The following is a 19,681-nucleotide window of genomic DNA, read 5'->3' as shown; positions in this document are numbered from 1 at the left end:
GCGTTGTAATGGCATGCGTGGTATTCGTATGCGATGTAATGACATACATCATCTGAGAAGGACTCACATAGCAATGAAGAAGTCCATATATAGTCTTTATTTCAAACATTATTCAAAGTTCTCCATTTAAGTACGTGACTTCCACAGCCAAGCCAACATGTGTTTAGCGAGTTTCTCGCTTCTTTAGGGCTTCCAATGTTATGAGTCAAGTAAATCCTTCAAATTTTCACATTTCCATTATTTCTTGTGAACATGACCTAATCATCTGAGAAATCATCTGTTATCTATACCGGGCTGTAGCCATGGTCTATTTCATTTCGCATTCCAAATATATATATGTATGTATATGTATATATATATATATATATATATATATATATATATATATATATATATATATTAACGTTATAGTTACATGAATGTCAGTCACAACACAAACACAGAACATAAAACATACACAAGTTATAGTTATCAGAGCTAACCATAACTTGCGCCCCTGCCATGCACTGCTTATGACCTCACATATTACATTACTCATGGCATGTTTTATGACATCATCTAGGAGATCTCAAATTACATCATTGATGAAATCACTTATGATATCATCTAATGATTGTGTTAGTTTGTTTTATAGTTACATAATGGTGGGTAACTACCAGTTCAGTTCAAAATTTTTAGTTTGTCCTAATAAATATAGACCATAAAAGTGTAATACATGTAACAGTAAAAAAACAAGTTAAAAATAGAACAATGTAAAAAGAGCACTATTTTATGTTGATACACTTGAGAAGAAGCAGAAAGCCGGACAAATAACAATTGGGACCCACAGCGAAATAAAAAACTATCCAGATAAAAAATTGCGCCCACTTTATGAATTAGATAGCACATTAAGACCACAAATCACAGAATACACAACCAGAAATACTAATAAGCTGCAAAATCCTAATCAAGAGATTTTCTAACCTTGATCACAAGCCTCAAAAAGGTCGATATAATTTCATCTGAGTTCAAGGATTGCAGAAAGTACAGTGCTTCTGTGCAATCACTCAAAAAAAATTTAGTTAAAAGGGGTTTGATAGTATGGGATCTATGCTTGGAGTAAAAAGTGGAAAGGACGTTATCTACATATAATGTCCTCTGTGCTGACTTCTGGTCGCAGGGGCAAGGTGGAAGGTTGTGTCCAGTCATGCACCGAGGAAAAGAGGCTAACCTATGGAATAGGTTAAGCCGAAGCCTGAGTAGGACAAAGTGCTGATAGTTCATCTAGTAACAAGAATGACTGGGTGCCCATAGCTGGTTCAAGCTGTATATATGAAATAACGGATGGTAGCTTAATTGCTTTGCCCCACCTTGTATCTTCCCATAATTTATAACACATATCCCTGGGTGCCTTCTTGTTCACCGAGGTCAGGGATAAAAATGGGTCTTCAAACAAGTCCCTCCCATACAAGCCCACTGCCATGTCCCTAACTCACCTCAACCAGGGAAGCTCTAGTCCTCGGGCCAATGTCAGACCACCCCATAATTATCCCTCAATTATCATTCTGTTCTATGATTGGACTTCGTTAGCCCAAACCCTATGCCAGAGCAAAATTGTGCGTGTCCTTAAAATATCCTCAGGGTAGGATAACCCTAGCTCCTTGTGGCAGATAAAGGTGTAAGTACTCTGGGAGGGACAAAAGACGCACATTAATTTATTTTCAGTCACCTGTAATGACGGAGCTGCCTGGATACCCCATACCCCTGCCCCATAGGACGCCACACTGGCGCATTTTGCCCAATAGGTTTTCAGCATAAGTGCATTTGATATTTTGCCCAGTTTGGGAGAAGAGGGCATTAACACTCCTAGCCAGTCGATTGTTTCTGACTTCCAGGTGGGAAAGCCACGTGCTTCTACAGTTAAAGGTTAACCCTAGATGGATAAAATTGTCTGTCTGTTTTAGTGGGTAGGCATGAAGCGGGGGTTCACAGTGGTTTTTTGTTCACAAGACAATACAAAAGTCTTACTTGTATAGATCTTCAAAAGTAACTTCTAGATAAAGGTGCAGAATGCATCTAGTAGACGCTAAAGTGCCACAGGGTGTGGGACCCATAAAGACAGCGTCATCTGCATACAGCAACGCTGGTTTGGAGTGCTGTCCAACATGGGGCATGTACCTGCACTTTGACCCCAACTCCCTCTCGAGATGGGTAATATAGAGAAGAGGAATGGTGCAAGGACACGCCCTTGCCTAACACCCCTTCTCACTCATTAGAGTTACTGTTTATTTCCCTGATAGGGTAACTAATGGATCTGTCCACGCCCAAGCTTTCCATTATGTCCCACAGTTCACTGTGGAAAACACAGTCAAAGGCGGTGGACACATCCATAAACCCGAAACAAAGAGAACCTTGCTTGGCGATTGTATACTTTCCCAGCAGCAAGTATAAGTTGAAATATTGGTAGTCAGTACCAAGCCCTCTCCTAAACCCATACTGAATGTCAGAAAAGGTACCAGTCTTCTCAGCCCATACCACAAGGCGGGAGAGTAAGACACGGCCCACAACCTTCACCCTGGAGTCCAAGAGGGAGTTTGGACAGTAAAAACTAGGGTCCTCACGATTCCCTTTCTTAAAAATTGGGATGACTATCAAGCCGGACCATGGAGGGATTTTGGTAGAGGAACTTACCTCCCTAAAGACATTGGGTAACAATGGGGCCCATAGTTCGAGATGACTCTTCAATATTTCAAAAGGGACCTCATCAGGCCCGGGGGCATTACCACTCGGGGTATATCTGATAGCCTCTGTCACTTCTTCCAAAGTAGGGCAGTACTAGGAGCAGGAGTCTTCCTTTATTCGACGGGGAAGCTGCCTTTCCCCCTCCCCGAGAAGTATAGACTGCCCCAAAGAAAATGGCCCATTCCTGCACTGGTATGGCTATTTAAGTTGATCTTTCTTCTTGGTCTTTAAGGAAAGGTTTATTTATAACACTCCAGATAATTCCTAAAGCTGACTTCCTTTAGGTCTTCCTGCGTCTTAGATTTGAAAAGCATTTTTCCTATCCACAATAGCCTTCCTGTAGGCCTGCCTGCATTGGGCAACCACGGGAGCTGACCTAGGGTCTTTATGGAGGGAGGTTCATTAGTTCTTTGTGAGTTTCAAGAGCACATTACCTGAAATAACCCCCTCTGCTTCACTACGTTCCCATTGAATGGCCTACATAGAGCTGCCATGGTGGCCTTGGATAAGGTGATGAACAGAATTTTTATATTAGCCGGGCCAGGCTCTGCATCTAAACATACCTCAAATGGGGTACTGTTATCTTTAAGAAGTTGGGACAAACTCCAATTTAATACGAGTGTCCTTATTTCTTTGGGCGTAAATGTCAGTAACTCGTCTGACTGGGCAATACACCACCTGCCAAATAGAGATGTGTTGTATTTAGCTATAAAAGTATGTTGGTTCAGTCCGACCCCCACTGTTGTGCCCCAGTTGGTCTGACCCTTTCCCTACCTGTCAACGTTCTAAGCCGCACTACAGCCAGTACTTGACTGGCAGGGTTATGGATGTCGTGTTTATTGTTCTTACCAATAAAGGACTTCAAGTATTAAGCTTGTGTTCTTGATTACAATAAGATGTCTGTGATTATACTTTGGGAGAGATGGTCACTCATTAGAAAATTATGTGTCTGATGGTCCTCTACCATATTAACTAAATTGACAAATAGTAATTTTTAAATCTGTGCTTGACCCCTAACCCTTAAACATGTTATAAATCTTTGTATTGAAGATGAACTCTGTGTGGAGATGACAGTAGACAACTTTCACACAGTATGTTCCGCACAGGTGTTTTGGTTCTGCAGAAAAAGTTTCCAATAGGGAATAGATTTTACAATGTAGATTCTAAGTATTATAAGCAGCCTTCAGGTATTAGACAGAATCGTCTCAGCGTGACAGTTTCTGCATAACATAAAAGACTGTGCACACCAGATACTAACCTATATACATGTGCTTCTTTTGCTTCAGAAGATGGGCTATTTGTAAAGTTTTCTCCACAGTATGAAGGTTGCAGGTAGTATGATCTTAAGCACCTTCAGATCTTGGTTATTTTAAGTGAATAGTGTCTTTTTTGACAAGTGTTGCATGAAGTGTACACTGATCTTATTAGATACATTTTAATACTCTGTGGTGTATTTCACATGAGAGTTTCACTGTCTGCAAACAGTGGTACAGAGTAAGCTCTCTCCATATAGCAAATACTGTTTGCGGTACCCACTTTTCTACTCGTATCAACTTCATTTCTCAATGTAGGTTTGGGGACTTTGAGGGAATTGAAACAGATAAAAGCTGTCTGTACTAGGGCATTCATTTTGGAAGAGATGTTGAGTATTTTGAGGGACGTGACTTTGTCTGAATAGCTGTATGCAAATTGAACATTGTGTGCAATTAGGATTTCTCATATATTTGTGGTTGATTGTTAATGTAAAGTAGGTTACCCGTGAAGTGTATTGTATAAAGTCAGTGTTGCGCTTAACACATGCCTGCTACACTTAATGGAGTTATATCTGTGATGGCATTAATGATGCTTCATATTATTCTGAGCTATTTTGTACTTACTTTCAGACATTTAATGCCATACTAGTTTATACAGTAATGTGAACAAAAGAAGCTTGGAATATGTCTTCTATGATGTTATCAATGATGTCATTTGAGATGTAATCAGTGATGTCATAAATAATTTCATAGAACATGGCATGAAGGATGTAATATGTGAGGTCATAAGCAGTGCATGGCAAGGGGACAAGTTATAGTTAGCTCTACCCACCTAAACTGGTGAATTTCTGTTTTGTTTTTTAGTTCAAAGCACTGTTGTTGTCACTGACATGTGCATCTACCTATAACTAAGGCTCCCCGTTTTCTGAATTTATGGATTTTTATAGATACATGCAGACAGAAAACAATGTGTTTTCTGTCTGCATTTATTTTTAAAAGTGGATAAATACAGAAAAATGTGCTGCTTTTAAGTGACTCTCTGGGCTGTTTCATGAGTTATAGCACAACAGTTCAGCAGATGGATAGCATGAGAAATTTAAAAAACAGGTTGACATTTCTTTAAATAACGGCATGTGTTAATATACATTTGTGGTATAATGCTAGAATTTACCAGTGGATATATTGTTATTTAATATTTGGCAGCCTAAATAGCTAAAACATGACAGACATCAAAGTATGAGTGCACGTCTATCAGTTAAATAAATATGGAAATGTAGTTTTAGAACTTCATTTATGTGCAAAACACAAAACAAATACAGATAAAATGGCCCAAAAATGAATAGAGATAAATACAGACGGAAATGTTTAAACAATAAATACCATATAACCAGGAGCCCTACCTATAATGTTACTTTAACCTTTATTTTTTTCAGTGAATTTCTAAGGTTTCTTTTTTTAAACAAAACCAGATATTTTTATCACACCTAACTATAATGTAACTTTAACCTTGCTTTTTCAGTGAATTTCTAGTGCTTATCCAGGCCCTGCGGCAAACCCTCCATAGGCAAACAACCCCACGCTGCACATGGCCTTTGGCTGTGAACAGCAGAGAGTTGGCAACAGGGCCTGGCCTGCATCCAAGCCTTGTGGCCAACCCACCCAGAGGCAGCCAAGCCCATGCTGCTCAAGGCCTTTCATCACACGGGGTGTGGGGTTGGCCATATGGCCTGCCTTGCAGTCAGGCCCTGCATCCAACTCCCCACAGGCAGCCACTCGGAGGCAGCTAAGCCCACTCTGCTCACGGCCATTGGTGATGCGTGGTGTAGAGTTAGCTACAGGGTCTATCTTGCAGCAAGGCCCTGCTTCCAACTCCCCACAGACAGCCACCCTCACACTGCACACAGCCTTTGGCCGTCCACAGCAAAGTGTTGGCCAGAGGGTTTGACCTGCCACCAGATGGCGTGGCCAAACCCCCAGCAGGCTGCAAGGCCCACATGAGCACAGCCTTTGGCATGTTCAGTGTAGGTTTGGCCTTAAGGCCCCGGGGACCCATCCCTGGGGCAAAACATATATATTAAGGGGAGGGGTGTGATTCCCCCTCACCCAACCATTAATTTGATCCAGGGACCCCATCCTCGGGCCAGTTCCAATAAAAAGGGAAGGGTTTTGTGTGGCTTCCCTCCCTAAGCGGCCTTGGGGACCCTATCCCCCAGGGCCAAATGCAGTTAAACAGGGGAGGAGGGCATGTAGCTCCACTCCCTGACCCTTAATAGGCCTGGGTGAGCCCATCCCCTGAGGCCAAACACAATAAAAAAGGGAGCGGTCAGTGTGGCCTCTCTTTCCAAGTCTTTGTAGGCACTGGGGCCCACAGCTCAGAGGCCAAAATCTAAGAAGACAGAGGTGTGCAGCTCTCCTCACCAAGCCCTAATAAGCCTCCGGGTCTCTATCCAATGGGGCCAAATACAATAAAGAAGGGGGGCATGTGCCCCCCCTGACATTTCTCAGACCACAGGGACCCCAGCCCCCGGAGAGGTCCATTTTTTTTATGGGAGGGGAGCCACATGACCCCCCTCCCTGAGCCTTATTAGGCCCCAGACCGAGTAATTAATAAAGGGAGGCGGACGTGTAACCCCCCACTCCCTGAGCCAAATTAGGCCCCGAGGAACACATCCCATGGGGACAAAATTTAAGAAAAAGGAGAGGGCGGCCACGAGGCCCCCTTCCATGATCCTTTTTAGACCCCGGGAATCCCATCCTACAGGGCTGTATTTTGTTTTAAAGGGGAGTGGGCAACATTTTCCCCTCCCCGAGCCTCATTAGGCTCGGGTGACCCCATCCCCAGGGCTGTTTTTATTTCAAAGTGGAGGGGGCCACGTTTTCCCTGTCCCCAAGCCTCTTTAGGCCCTGGGAACCCCATATCTAGGACCGTATTGATTGTAAAGGGGAGGGGGCCACGCAGCTCCCCTCCCTGGGCCTATTATTACCCCAGAGGACCTATTTTAATATAGTTGGTGTCTGTTGCCCACCTTAGGGCCCCCACAAGCAACACGTGGGGGGCACGGGGGAGCCTCGGGCCCCCAGCAACCCCAACCGGCACTCCACATGGTACGGAAGGCGGCTTGCTCCCGCCCAGGTGTAGCAGCTATTTAATTTATGCTGCTCCCTCTGGACTGGAGCAATATCTTGTTCTGTTTCGCTGCTTATAGCTGTGCAGGCAAGGAAACAAAATACAAGTCTGCTCCCAGCTGGTGGGAGCATTTTTAATGTTCCTGCCTGCTGTGAGCAGACTTTGTCTTTGCTCCCATTCAGCAGTTGTTTGAAAAATGTCCCTTCAGACGGGGGAAAACACATGCTTCCCTGTCCTTGCAAATGTAAAAATAACATTTGATGGACAGAATGCAGAACAAAATCATATATTCGCCCCAGTACAGAAATCTGGGCCTAAATCCATCTTTTTTTTGCTCACCATGCCATACCATTTTGAACCCATCCATATGCAAATCAGTCTTGACCCTGTGCCAATGGGAATAGTGCAGCCCGAACTGCAGGGCCAGGTACTCCCTGGACTGGAAACAAAAAAAACGAATGATGGATTTAACCCAGACCTCTTGACTGGGGGAGAATGTTTGAATCTTTCAGCATTCTGTCCATCATTTGTTGCAGTTACACTCCCTGTCCTTGCAGGCAGGTAAACTGCGCTGGGATGTTCATTCAGCAAACTGTACTGACGAAGGAGTTGGGCACTTTAAGACGTGCCAAGTGGCTAGAGAATGGACATCACTCTTCCTGTCATAAGAAAGACGGTGGACCCAGAAAATACACTGGTCATCGCTACCCTGGCCGCGTTTGATTTCTTGGTGGCCAGTATATTTTCATTTATTATTACAACCCTGCACAGAGTGACTATACACACATCGATCTAGGTTATGAAGAATGTCCCTGAACCCCGTAGGGGCCATATATGGGCAGAAACATGTTGACCACTGATAGGGGTATATTTCATTTTTTTTAAACAGTCCTCTCTCCTTTTTACTCTATCCCAGTGGACCCCTGAATAAAGTTGATTCAGCACCCTGGAAATAATTTTACTCACCTTCACTTGTTATACCTTTGCACTCTGTACCTCACCGAGCCCATTACACCGCTCTTATGAAAACACCTCAGCCCCTCCCCGTTGTGAGTTGTAGCCCACACCATGGACCTTGCAGTCCGGGTGTGAGGAGGGGACCCCAGTGGCGTCACTGGGGTTGGTGTCACCCGGTGCTGGTAACTCATGGTGTCACCCCCTCATGACTTACCGCATGGACCACCTCAGTCGGAAATGTACGGCGCTAGGTACTGTCTTACTCCCTCTAGCTCCCTCTCTCTGTCTAGCTCCCTCTAGCTCCCTCTCTCTGTCTTACTGCCTCTAGCTCCCTCTGGTTCCCTCTCTCTCTGTCTTACTCCCTCTAGCTCCCTCTCTCTCTGTCTTACTCCCTCTAGCTCCCTCTCCCTCTGTCTTACTCCCTCTAGCTCCCTCTCTCTTTCTGGCTCCCTCTAGCTCCCTCTCTTACTCCTTCTAGCTCCCTCTCTCTCTGTCTTACTCCCTCTAGCTCCCTCTCTCTCTGTCTTGCTCCCTCTAGCTCCCTCTCTCTGTTTTACTCCCTCTAGCTCCCTCTCTCTCTCTGTCTTGCTCCCTCTAACTCCCTCTCTCTGTCTTACTCCCTCTAGCTTCCTCTCTCTCTGTCTTACTCCCTCTAGCCCCCTCTCTCTTACTCCCTTTTGCTCCCTCTCTCTCTTACTCCCTCTAGCCCCCTCTCTCTGTCTTGCTCCCTCTAGCTCTCTCTCTCTCTGTCTTACTCCCTCTAGCTCCCTCTCACTCTGTCTTGCTCCCTCTAGCTCCCTCTCTCTCTCTCTTACTCCCTCTAGTTCCCTCTCTCTGTCTAGTGCCCTCTAGCTCACGCTCTCTCTGTCTTACTCCCTCTAGCTCCCTCTCTCCGTCTAGCTCCCTCTCTCTGTCTAGTGCCCTCTAGCTCACTCTCTCTCTGTCTTACTCCCTCTAGCTCCCTCTCTCTGTCTAGCTCCCTCTCTCTCTGTCTTGCTCCCTCTCGCTCCCCCTGTCTCCCTCTCTCTGTCTTACTCCCTCTAGCTCCCTCTCTCTCTGTCTTACTCCCTCTAGCTCCCTCTCTCTGTCTTACTCCCTCTAGCTCACTCTCTCTGTCTAGCTCCCTCTAGCTCCCTCTCTCTCTCTTACTCCCTTTAGCTCCATCTCCCTCTGTCTTGCTCCCTCTAGCTCCCTCTCTCGCTCTTACTCCCTCTAGTTCCCTCTCTCTGTCTAGTGCCCTCTAGCTCACTCTCTCTCTGTCTTACTCCCTCTAGCTCCCTCTCTCTGTCTAGCTCCCTCTCTCTGTCTAGTGCTCTCTAGCTCACTCTCTCCCTGTCTTACTCCCTCTAGCTCCCTCTCTCTGTCTAGCTCCCTCTCTCTCTGTCTTGCTCCCTCTCGCTCCCCCTGTCTCCCTCTCTCTGTCTTACTCCCTCTAGCTCTCTCTCTCTCTGTCTTACTCCCTCTAGCTCCCTCTCTCTCTGTCTTACTCCCTCTTGCTCCCTCTCTCTGTCTAGCTCCCTCTAGCTCCCTCTCTCTCTCTTACTCCCTTTAGCTCCCTCTCCCTCTGTCTTGCTCCCTCTAGCTCCCTCTCTCCCTGTCTTACTCCCTCTAGCTCCCTCTGTCTCCCTCTCTGTCTTACTCCCTCTAGCTCCCTCTCTCTCTCTCTTACTCCCTCTAGCTCCCTCTCTCTTACTCCCTCTAGCTCCCTCTCTCTCTGTCTTACTCCCTCTAGCTCCCTCTCTCTCTGTCTTACTCCCTCCAGCTCCCTCTCTCTCTGTCTTACTCCCTCTAGCTCCCTCTCTCTTACTCCCTCTAGCTCCATCTCTGTCTTGCACCCTCTAGCTCCCTCTCTCTCTGTCTTGCTCCGTCTAGCTCCCTCTCTCTGTCTTACTCCCTCTAGCTACCTCTCTCTCCGTCTTAGTCCCTCTAGCTCCCTCTCTCTGTCTTGCTCCCTCTCTCTCTCTTACACCCTCTAGCTCCCTCTCTCTCTGTCTTACTCCCTCTAGCCCCCTCTCTCTTACTCCCTCTTGCTCCCTCTATCTCTTACTCCCTCTAGCCCCCTCTCTCTGTCTTGCTCCCTCTAGCTCTCCCTCTCTCTGTCTTACTCCCTCTAGCTCCCTCTCACTCTGTCTTGCTCCCTCTAGCTCCCTCTCTCTCTCTTACTCCCTCTAGTTCCCACTCTGTCTAGTGCCCTCTAGCTCACTCTCTCTCTGTCTTACTCCCTCTAGCTCCCTCTCTCTGTCTAGCTCCCTCTCTCTCTCTAGTGCCCTCTAGCTCACTCTCTCTCTGTCTTACTCCCTCTAGCTCCCTCTCTCTGTCTAGCTCCCTCTCTCTCTGTCTTGCTCCCTCTCGCTCCCCCTGTCTCCCTCTCTCTGTCTTACTCCCTCTAGCTCCCTCTCTCTCTGTCTTACTCCCTCTAGCTCCCTCTCTCTCTGTCTTACTCCCTCTAGCTCCCTCTCTCTGTCTAGCTCCCTCTAGCTCCCTCTCTCTCTCTTACTCCCTTTAGCTCCCTCTCCCTCTGTCTTGCTCCCTCTAGCTCCCTCTCTCTCTCTTACTCCCTCTAGTTCCCTCTCTCTGTCTAGCTCCCTCTAGCTCCCTCTCTCTCTCTTACTCCCTTTAGCTCCCTCTCCCTCTGTCTTGCTCCCTCTAGCTCCCTCTCTCTCTCTTACTCCCTCTAGTTCCCTCTCTCTGTCTAGTGCCCTCTAGCTCACTCTCTCTCTGTCTTACTCCCTCTAGATCCCTCTCTCTGTCTAGCTCCCTCTCTCTCTGTCTTGCTCCCTCTCGCTCCCCCTGTCTCCCTCTCTCTGTCCTACTCCCTCTAGCTCCCTCTTTCTCTGTCTTACTCCCTCTAGCTCCCTCTCTCTCTGTCTTACTCCCTCTTGCTCCCTCTCTCTGTCTAGCTCCCTCTAGCTCCCTCTCTCCCTGTCTTACTCCCTCTAGCTCCCTCTGTCTCCCTCTCTGTCTTACTCCCTCTAGCTCCCTCTCTCTCTCTCTTACTCCCTCTAGCTCCCTCTCTCTCTGTCTTACTCCCTCTAGCTCCCCCTCTCTCTGTCTTACTCCCTCCAGCTCCCTCTCTCTCCGTCTTACTCCCTCTAGCTCCCTCTCTCTTACTCCCTCTAGCTCCATCTCTGTCTTGCACCCTCTAGCTCCCTCTCTCTCTGTCTTGCTCCGTCTAGCTCCCTCTCTCTGTCTTACTCCCTCTAGCTCCCTCTCTCTCCGTCTTAGTCCCTCTAGCTCCCTCTCTCTGTCTTGCTCCCTCTCTCTCTCTTACACCCTCTAGCTCCCTCTCTCTCTGTCTTGCTCGCGCTAGCTCCCTCTCGCTCTATCTTACTCCCTCTAGCTCCCTCTCTCTGTCTAGCTCCCTCTCTCGCTGTCTTACTCCCTCTAGCTCCCTCTGTCTCCCTCGCTCTCTGTGTTACTCTCTCTAGCTCCCTCTCTCTGTGTCTTACTCCCTCTAGCTCCCTCTCTCTGTCTAGCTCCCTCTAGCTCCCTCTCTCTTGCTCCCTCTAGCTCCCTCTATCTCCCTCTCTCTCTGTCTTACTCCCTCTAGCTCCCGCTCTCTCTCTGTCTTACCCCCTCTAGCTCCCTCTCTCTCTGTCGTACTCCCTCTAGCTCCCTCTCTCTCTGTCTTCCTCCCTCTAGCTCCCTCTCTCTCCTATTCTCTCTAGCTCCCTCTCTCTCTGTCTTCCTCCCTCTAGCTCCGTCTCTCTCTATCTTACTCCCTCTAGCTCCCTCTCTCTGTCTAGCTCCCTCTCTCTCTGTCTTGCTCCCTCTAGCTCCATCTGTCTCTCTCTCTCTCTGTCTTACTCCCTCTAGCTCCCTCTCTTTGTCTAGCTCCCTCTCTCTCTGTCTTACTCCCTCTCGCTCTCTCTCTCTGTCTAGCGCCCTCTAGCTCCCTCTCTCTCTGTCTTACTCCCTCTAGCTCCCTCTCTCTCTCTGTGTAGCTCCCTCTCTCTCTCTATCTTACTCCCTTAGCTCCCTCTGTCTCCCTCTCTCTCTGTCTTACTCCCTCTTGCTCCCTCTCTCTCTGTCTTACTCCCTCTAGCTCCCTCTCTCTGTATCTTGCTCCCTCTCTCTTATTCCCTCTAGCTCCCGCTCTCTCTGTCTTGCTCCCTCTAGCTCCCGTTCTCTCTATCTTACTCCCTCTAGCTCCCTCTCTCTGTCTAGCTCCCTCTCTCTGTCTTACTTCCTCTAGCTGCCTCTGTCTCCCTCTTGCTGTCTTACTCCCTCTAGCTCTCTCTCTCTGTCTCTCACTCTAGCTCCCTCTCTCTCTGTCTTTCTCACTCTAGCTCTCTCTCTCTCTGTCTTACTCCCTCTAGCTCCCTCTCTCTCTCTGTCTTACTCCCTTTATCTCCCTCTCTCTGTCTTACTCTCTCTAGCTCCCTCTCTCTGTCTTACTCCCTCTAGCTCCCTCTCTCTCTGCCTTGCTCTCTCTAGCTCCCTCTCTCTGTCTTACTCCCTCTAGCTCCCTCTCTCTCTGTCTTGCTCCCTCTAGCTTCCTCTCCTATTCCCTCTAGCTCCCTCTCTCTGTCTTGCTCCCTCTCTCTCTATCTTACTCCCTCTAGCTCCCTCTCTCTGTATTACTCCCTCTAGCTCCCTCTCTCTCTGTCTTGCTCCCTCTAGCTCCCTCTCTCTTATTCCCTCTAGCTCCCTCTCTCTCTGTCTTACTCGCTCTAGCTCCCTCTCTATCTATCTAACTCCTCTAGCTCCCTCTCTCTGTCTAGCTCCCTCTCTCTCTGTCTTACTTCCTCTAGCTACTTCTGTCTCCCTCTCTCTGTCTTACTCCCTCTAGCTCCCTCTCTCTCTGTCTTTCTCACTCTAGCGCCCTCTCTCTCTGTCTTTCTCACTCTAGCTCTCTCTCTCTCTGTCTTACTCCCTCTAGCTCCCTATCTCTCTGTCTTACTCCCTTTATCTCCCTCCATCTGTGTCTTACTCTCTCTAGCTCCCTCTCTCTCGTTGTTACTCCCTCTTGCTTCCTCTCTCTCTGTCTTGCTCTCTCTAGCTCCCTCTCTCTGTATTACTCCCTCTAGCTCCCTCTGTCTCCCTCTCTCTCTTACTCCATCTGTCTTCCCTGGATTTGTATAAACAAGAGTGTGAGCAACAGGTGGCACTGTAGTGAAGAGCAAGGTGAAATTTGGAACTGGTTCACTGGAAAACTGAAGACTGCAAGATATTGAAAAATAGGAAACCATGCACCCTCAGATGAGCTAGGCTGCTATAGAGTTGCCTTGTGAGCAAAGAAAATTGCAGTCAAGCATTGCAGATCTCCTCCGAGACGCTGGCGAGTGTGAACAGCATGAGGAACAAGCTTGTACAGGGAGCGACAGTAAAGGTGAGAGCAGCTGCAGAGGCGAGGCTGCAGTACAGATTGGTGTCACCCCATGTGTTGGTGTCACCCGGTGCGGGCCGCAACCCCCGCACCCCCCTAGTGACGCCACTGGGGGACCCTATAATGAAACATGTCAGATTCAGATTCAAAAAGCTTTATTCGATTTTTAAAAGAAAATCATAAAAGCGAACATTTCAATAATGAGTGCCCTAAACATTTTTATAGTAATACACAATTATTTAAAATCCATTAATAAATAGATAAAAACAATTATTTAACAGTTATCACAGTTAATAATAGGGTTCATCCAAACAGGTTAATTCATTGTATTCCGGAATTTCACAACAGACTTTAAAAAACCAGAAACGGCATAAATTACAAAATCATTTTCCAGTTGCTGAAGTCTGATAAAAGCAAGTTTGCAAATACGGATATCCCATTTTTTTAAGATTGGTTTCAAAAAGGTCCTCCGTGGAATTTCATAGAATTTACAAAAAAAGGCACAATGGATATTAGACTGGGCAGATATATCATCACAGGGGCAGATTACATTTTCCATAGTCCAATTATTAACATGAGGAAAGGTAATCAAACGGTAAAAGGTTCCAAACCTGAATCGAGAGAGTAACATTCGGGCATAACAGCTGGGGTTTGACGTAAGATACCTTTGAAGCCCTTCCAGAGGAGTAATTTGTTGGTATCTTATAACAGTATGCTTTATTTTTTCCATACCCCACCTCTTAGTGTTTAAGTGCTCCATGACCATCTTTTTCAAAGATTTCCCTAGATAATAATTCCATGGCCAGTGGGCTAGTATAAAATTCCGAGTGTCCGAGCTCTGTCATCATGTTCTTCACATAAGTTAGCCATTTGATGTTACCTACTCCCTCAAGTTTGAGGCACTCATTAATTAGATCCCGATTTAATGAAGTCTCAGGGGCAACCCAGATTTTATGTCATAATAGAATGGGGGCTGTTTTAATAATATCCAGAATGTAGTGAAGCCCCAGTTCAATATGTACAAAATAGGTCGATGTTGATTTGGGTACAGCCAATAAATGGCGGATGAACTGGTTTTCACTACACTGAATTTTTTGAGCGTTTTCCATTCCCCAGAGACCTGAGCCATATACAGCTGTAAAAACGCATTTCGCATTATAGATATGGATCAGCTCTCTCACAGGTCTACCTCTGATTTTAGCCTCAAAATTGTTCAGGGCGCCTATGGTCCTAGAAAAGGCCAGCTGTCTAGCTGTCACAGCAGGCTGCCAACTGCCTTTTCTATCAAAGTGTATGCCCAGGTAGGTGAATCTATCTATGGATTCAATCCGCCTACCATCAAGAAAAATAGAACAGGGAGTCCTCTTTGTCCCTATCCCACATGACATTATATATGTTTTGGAAATGTTGATTTTTAAGCCCCTTTCTGTCATGTAGTTCGCAAATTTGAGGACGGCTCTCTGCAGACCAATCCTGGTACGGGACATGATGGCAGCGTCATCCGCATATAAGAATAATGGGGTTGGTATTCCCATTATAGTTGGGTGATCGTGTTGGGACTCCCTAAGATGTTGGCTGATCGAGTTTATGTAAAGTGTGAAGAGAAGGGGGCAAGAATGCACCCCTGTCTCACACCCCTCTTGATAGGGAATTTTCCTGAACACTCACCCAATCAGGTGTAACGGACCCTAGCACCTGCTCCCCTGTAGAGTTCTTTAATGAACTGAAGAATTTGATTGTCCAAGCCCATGTCTGTTAATGTTTCCCATAAAAAGTTGTGGTTGACGCAATCGAAAGCAGAACTCAGGTCAACAAAGGCAATGAAAAGATTCCCCTTCTTGGCCTGAGTATACTTCGATATTGTCAATGCAAGATTTTAACCCTGCTCTATTGTGCCCTTCCCCGTTCTAAAACCATATTGCAAATTTGATATAATATCATTTCCTCAGCCCATGATTGAATCCTGTGTAACACTATTCGGCCTGCTACTTTCATTAGTGCATCGAGCAATGAAATCGGGCGGTAGCAGGTGGGATCATTTCGGTTGCCCTTTTTAAAAATAGGGACCACTATAGCTTCTGTCCAAGAAGGTATAAGCCCCTGTTGATTTACTTTATTTAAAACGTTTGTTAATAATGGAGCCCACAGATAGGTTTCATTTTTATATACATCTATTGGAACTCCGTCTAGGCCCGGGGCTTTACCAGAGGGGCTATCACTGATAGCTTTTAGGACCTCCTGATAGGTAAAAAGGATACCCAACGGGAACACGGTAGGTGGGGAATTATCACACTGGATATTCGAGAGTCCCGTTCCAGAGTTTGCATTATCTGGGGGGGTCACAGTGTCGTAGAGGTGTGTAAAGTGCTTAACCCATGTTTCCCCATCAATGGCCTGATCTATAATATCTGCATCTCTGTTTGTTAGATAATGGGTATTGACAATTTTCCAAAAAGTGGTGTTATCCCTGCTTTTTGAAGCATCGCATAAAGCTGATCAAGCCTCCTTTTTCAGTTGAATCTTCCTATTTTTAATGGCCGCTTTATATTGTTTCCTGGCTTGCCTAATCGTAGGGGGGGATCTAGGTGATGCTTGGAGAGCCCTTTTCAAAAAGGAATGTGCTTGAGTACAGCTTTTGTCAAACCAACCGTGTAGTTTGTTAGCATTTGGTCGGTGTTACCTAGTTAATAAATTCTTCATCTCGCTCTGAAGTTTGATAAAGGAGCTCACAACTTTAGCTGGTTCCTCTGAGCGAGATAAGCAGACAAGTAGATCTGCGTGGCAAACCGTATCCAGTTTTAGAAGGAAATCAACTGGATTCACCTTATACCATTTTAACGTGTATCCATTGGAAGCAGCTAGTCTAACTGGCGGGAGGTATACAGATTTATCTATTGGAGTCTTTGTTTGCCCTTTAAATTTTAGAGTGAAGCGGATAGGATAGTGATCACTAAAACTTAGCGGTAGGGTTTCCCATGAAGAGATCAAAGTTGCATGGGAAACTGTTAAAAGGGTAAAATCAATCGTGGAGTTACAAACCCTGCCATTGAAGGTAGGGCAAAAAGGAATGGCTGGGGAACATATTTCATTGATGTAAGACAGGTTAAAGTAGAATAACATACCGTTAAGGACGTTTCCAAGTTTGGAATGAATAAAGTGGGTGGGAGAGTCCTCTTTGAGTTCGGCTAGACCGCACATGTCAGACGAACCATATGGACAGATATTACAATTAAAGTCTCCCATCCAGATAAGAACCATCTCACAGCGTAAGTGGCCCTGAATGATAGATAGACTACTTTTAAGGTTGTTCATTACATTATCCACATTATTTTTAGAAATATTATTATAAAAATTAACTATGGTCATGTTTTTAACATGACCACCACTCATAGTCAGAATCTGAAAGTGCTCTGTAGATATAAACTTTAAAATTTTGATTTCTGCTGCCGTAGAAACATATATAGAAAGGCCCCCTTTGTTCCTTCCTTGGATAGTTATAATAGCAGGCGTATGAAAAGTCTGATAGCCAATTATGTGTAATTCATCCGCTGCATATAATTGGGGTGTTGCACAGCTATCAAAAGTTTTTATGACTCTTTCTGATTTGAGCTCACAATTAGTATGGTTAGGTGCTCCTACAGGTGACGGGGCCGTCCTGCTCCGTTAGTTAATGAAATCAAAAGAAGTGCACACACTATAACAGTAGGTGCATCCCTGTGTTTGGGCACACTTTTAGGTTCAAACATAGACTCCTCAAAGCTTGATGCAAATGTTTTCTCTTTATTTACTTATATTCACTCGATATTCATTTCATATCCGTTATGTATTCATTATAACACACTTTTGCTTTTCATATTTGTATCCACAATTATATTTGAATGCTCCAATGCATTTCGGGCCAGTGCCCTTTTTCCAGGAGCTCTGCGAGCAAAAAACAAACGGGACATTTCTTGTAACGTTGTTACTCCATAAAACTATATACAACTATACAGTTAGACTTATAGGTTAGTATTGCAATCATACATGCAAATATGTGCCACGTGTGATGTGTGGTGCATGCTGGAAAAAACGTGCAAACCGGAAAAAAAACGAACGAAAAGTGAAGCCGGTACGGTGGGAAAGGCGTATATATTGTACTTACTCGAGTTTCAATATTGGTGCGTGATCGAGTTTTATCTAAATAACATGAGAGAACGGGTTATAATATCCGTGGTGGGACAGTAGGTTCAAATAAAAGCGGCGGACGTATTTGCACTTACTTGGGCATTTGATGCTTCCTAGATTGGAAAATGTGTCCTCAGTTCACGACTAGCGGCTATGGCGGTCGCGGTGTGTTTGATTCCGGGCAATGGTGTTTCAGTCATGTGATATAATCACGTGATTGGGGTTACGTGGCGCAGGTAAACACAAAAAAGGGACTGTAATACCCAGGTGTCATACTGGGTGTGTGTGAAGTTATGTGGTGGATAGCCAATAGGATCACAACCTTAAGTGGAAATAACACGATAAATGGAAATAAAATATGTTTTACATTGTGCAGTATATACAATTCTATGTGTAATAGGCAGCAAAGATGTCACTAGTCAGAGTCTCTTAATTATTAATTATATAAAGCAACTGAGTTCAGTCCGATCGTTAAGCCCGAAGGGCTTCATTGATTGTAGACGGTATATCCATGCTGTTTCGCGTTGAAGTAGGAATCTGTTGTTGTCTCTTCCCTCCCGTTTCTCAATGATTTCAAGGACCATGTACTTCAGCTGTGCGATGTTATGGTGCTGTTCCATGAAGTGTACCGCTACACTGGATTTCACGTTCTTTGTTCGGATATTTGATTTGTGTTCATTTAACCGTGTTTTTATTTTTCTTTCTGTTTTGCCAATATAGATTTTCCCACATGGGCATTTGAGAAGGTATATTAGGTTCATTGAGTCACATGTGGCATTTACACGGAGTTTGATGGTTTGACCTCTCATCGGGTGTGTGATGGCATCCCCTTTAATGACATTGTTGCAATTGTTGCAATTCATGCATGGGATAGTTCCTCTTGTCTTTTCTTTCATCCTGGTTTCTTTAGATAATATCTCTTTCATGTTTTTTCCTCTGTTGTATGCAAAAATCGGTGGATTGCTGAAGATGTTATTGAATTCAGTTTCAGAAGAAAGGATTGGCCAGTGTCGTAAAATGATTTTTTTTGTATGTGAAGCTTGTTGTGGAGAACTTTGATACTAGGACGATTCTGTCCTCTTTAGGTTTGGTGGTTTTTGTTAATGCCTGTTCTCTAGTGATTTTTGACACTCTGTTTTCAGCTTGATTTATGATATATTTCGGGTATCCTCTTTCTGAAAATTTCTCGCCCATTTCTTTGATGCGTTTTTCACCTTGTTCCGTGTTAGATGTAATTCGTTTCGCTCTTAGCATTTGGGAGTAATCATCTTCCATACTCCCAAATGCTCAGAAAGAGGATACCCGAAATATATCATAAATCAAGCTGAAAACAGAGTGTCAAAAATCACTAGAGAACAGGCATTAACAAAAACCACCAAACCTAAAGAGGACAGAATCGTCCTAGTATCAAAGTTCTCCACAACAAGCTTCACATACAAAAAAATCATTTTACGACACTGGCCAATCCTTTCTTCTGAAACTGAATTCAATAACATCTTCAGCAATCCACCGATTTTTGCATACACCAGAGGAAAAAACATCAAAGAGATATTATCTAAAGAAACCAGGATGAAAGAAAAGACAAGAGGAACTATCCCATGCATGAATTGCAACAATTGCAACAATGTCATTAAAGGGGATGCCATCACACACCCGATGAGAGGTCAAACCATCAAACTCCGTGTAAATGCCACATGTGACTCAATGAACCTAATATACCTTCTCAAATGCCCATGTGGGAAAATCTATATTGGCAAAACAGAAAGAAAAATATAAACACGGTTAAATGAACACAAATCAAATATCCGAACAAAGAACGTGAAATCCAGTGTAGCGGTACACTTCATGGAACAGCACCATAACATCGCACAGCTGAAGTACATGGTCCTTGAAATCATTGAGAAACGGGAGGGAAGAGACAACAACAGATTCCTACTTCAACGCGAAACAGCATGGATATACCGTCTACAATCAATGAAGCCCTTCGGGCTTAACGATCGGACTGAACTCAGTTGCTTTATATAATTAATAATTAAGAGACTCTGACTAGTGACATCTTTGCTGCCTATTACACATAGAATTGTATATACTGCACAATGTAAAACATATTTTATTTCCATTTATCGTGTT

General features: G+C 45.0%; 1 long non-coding RNA gene across 3 annotated transcripts in view; it reads left to right on the top strand.

Annotated features, from left to right (window-relative positions):
- LOC144782944 (uncharacterized) overlaps positions 1-19,681 on the top strand; it is a 501,527-nt gene that overhangs the window by 152,289 nt on the left and 329,557 nt on the right. The window lies entirely within an intron of this gene.

The sequence above is a fragment of the Lissotriton helveticus genome, chromosome 9 (genome assembly GCF_964261635.1).
Source record: "Lissotriton helveticus chromosome 9, aLisHel1.1, whole genome shotgun sequence".
Classification (NCBI taxonomy): Eukaryota; Metazoa; Chordata; class Amphibia; order Caudata; family Salamandridae; genus Lissotriton; species Lissotriton helveticus.
This window is presented reverse-complemented; position numbering and strand designations above follow the sequence as displayed.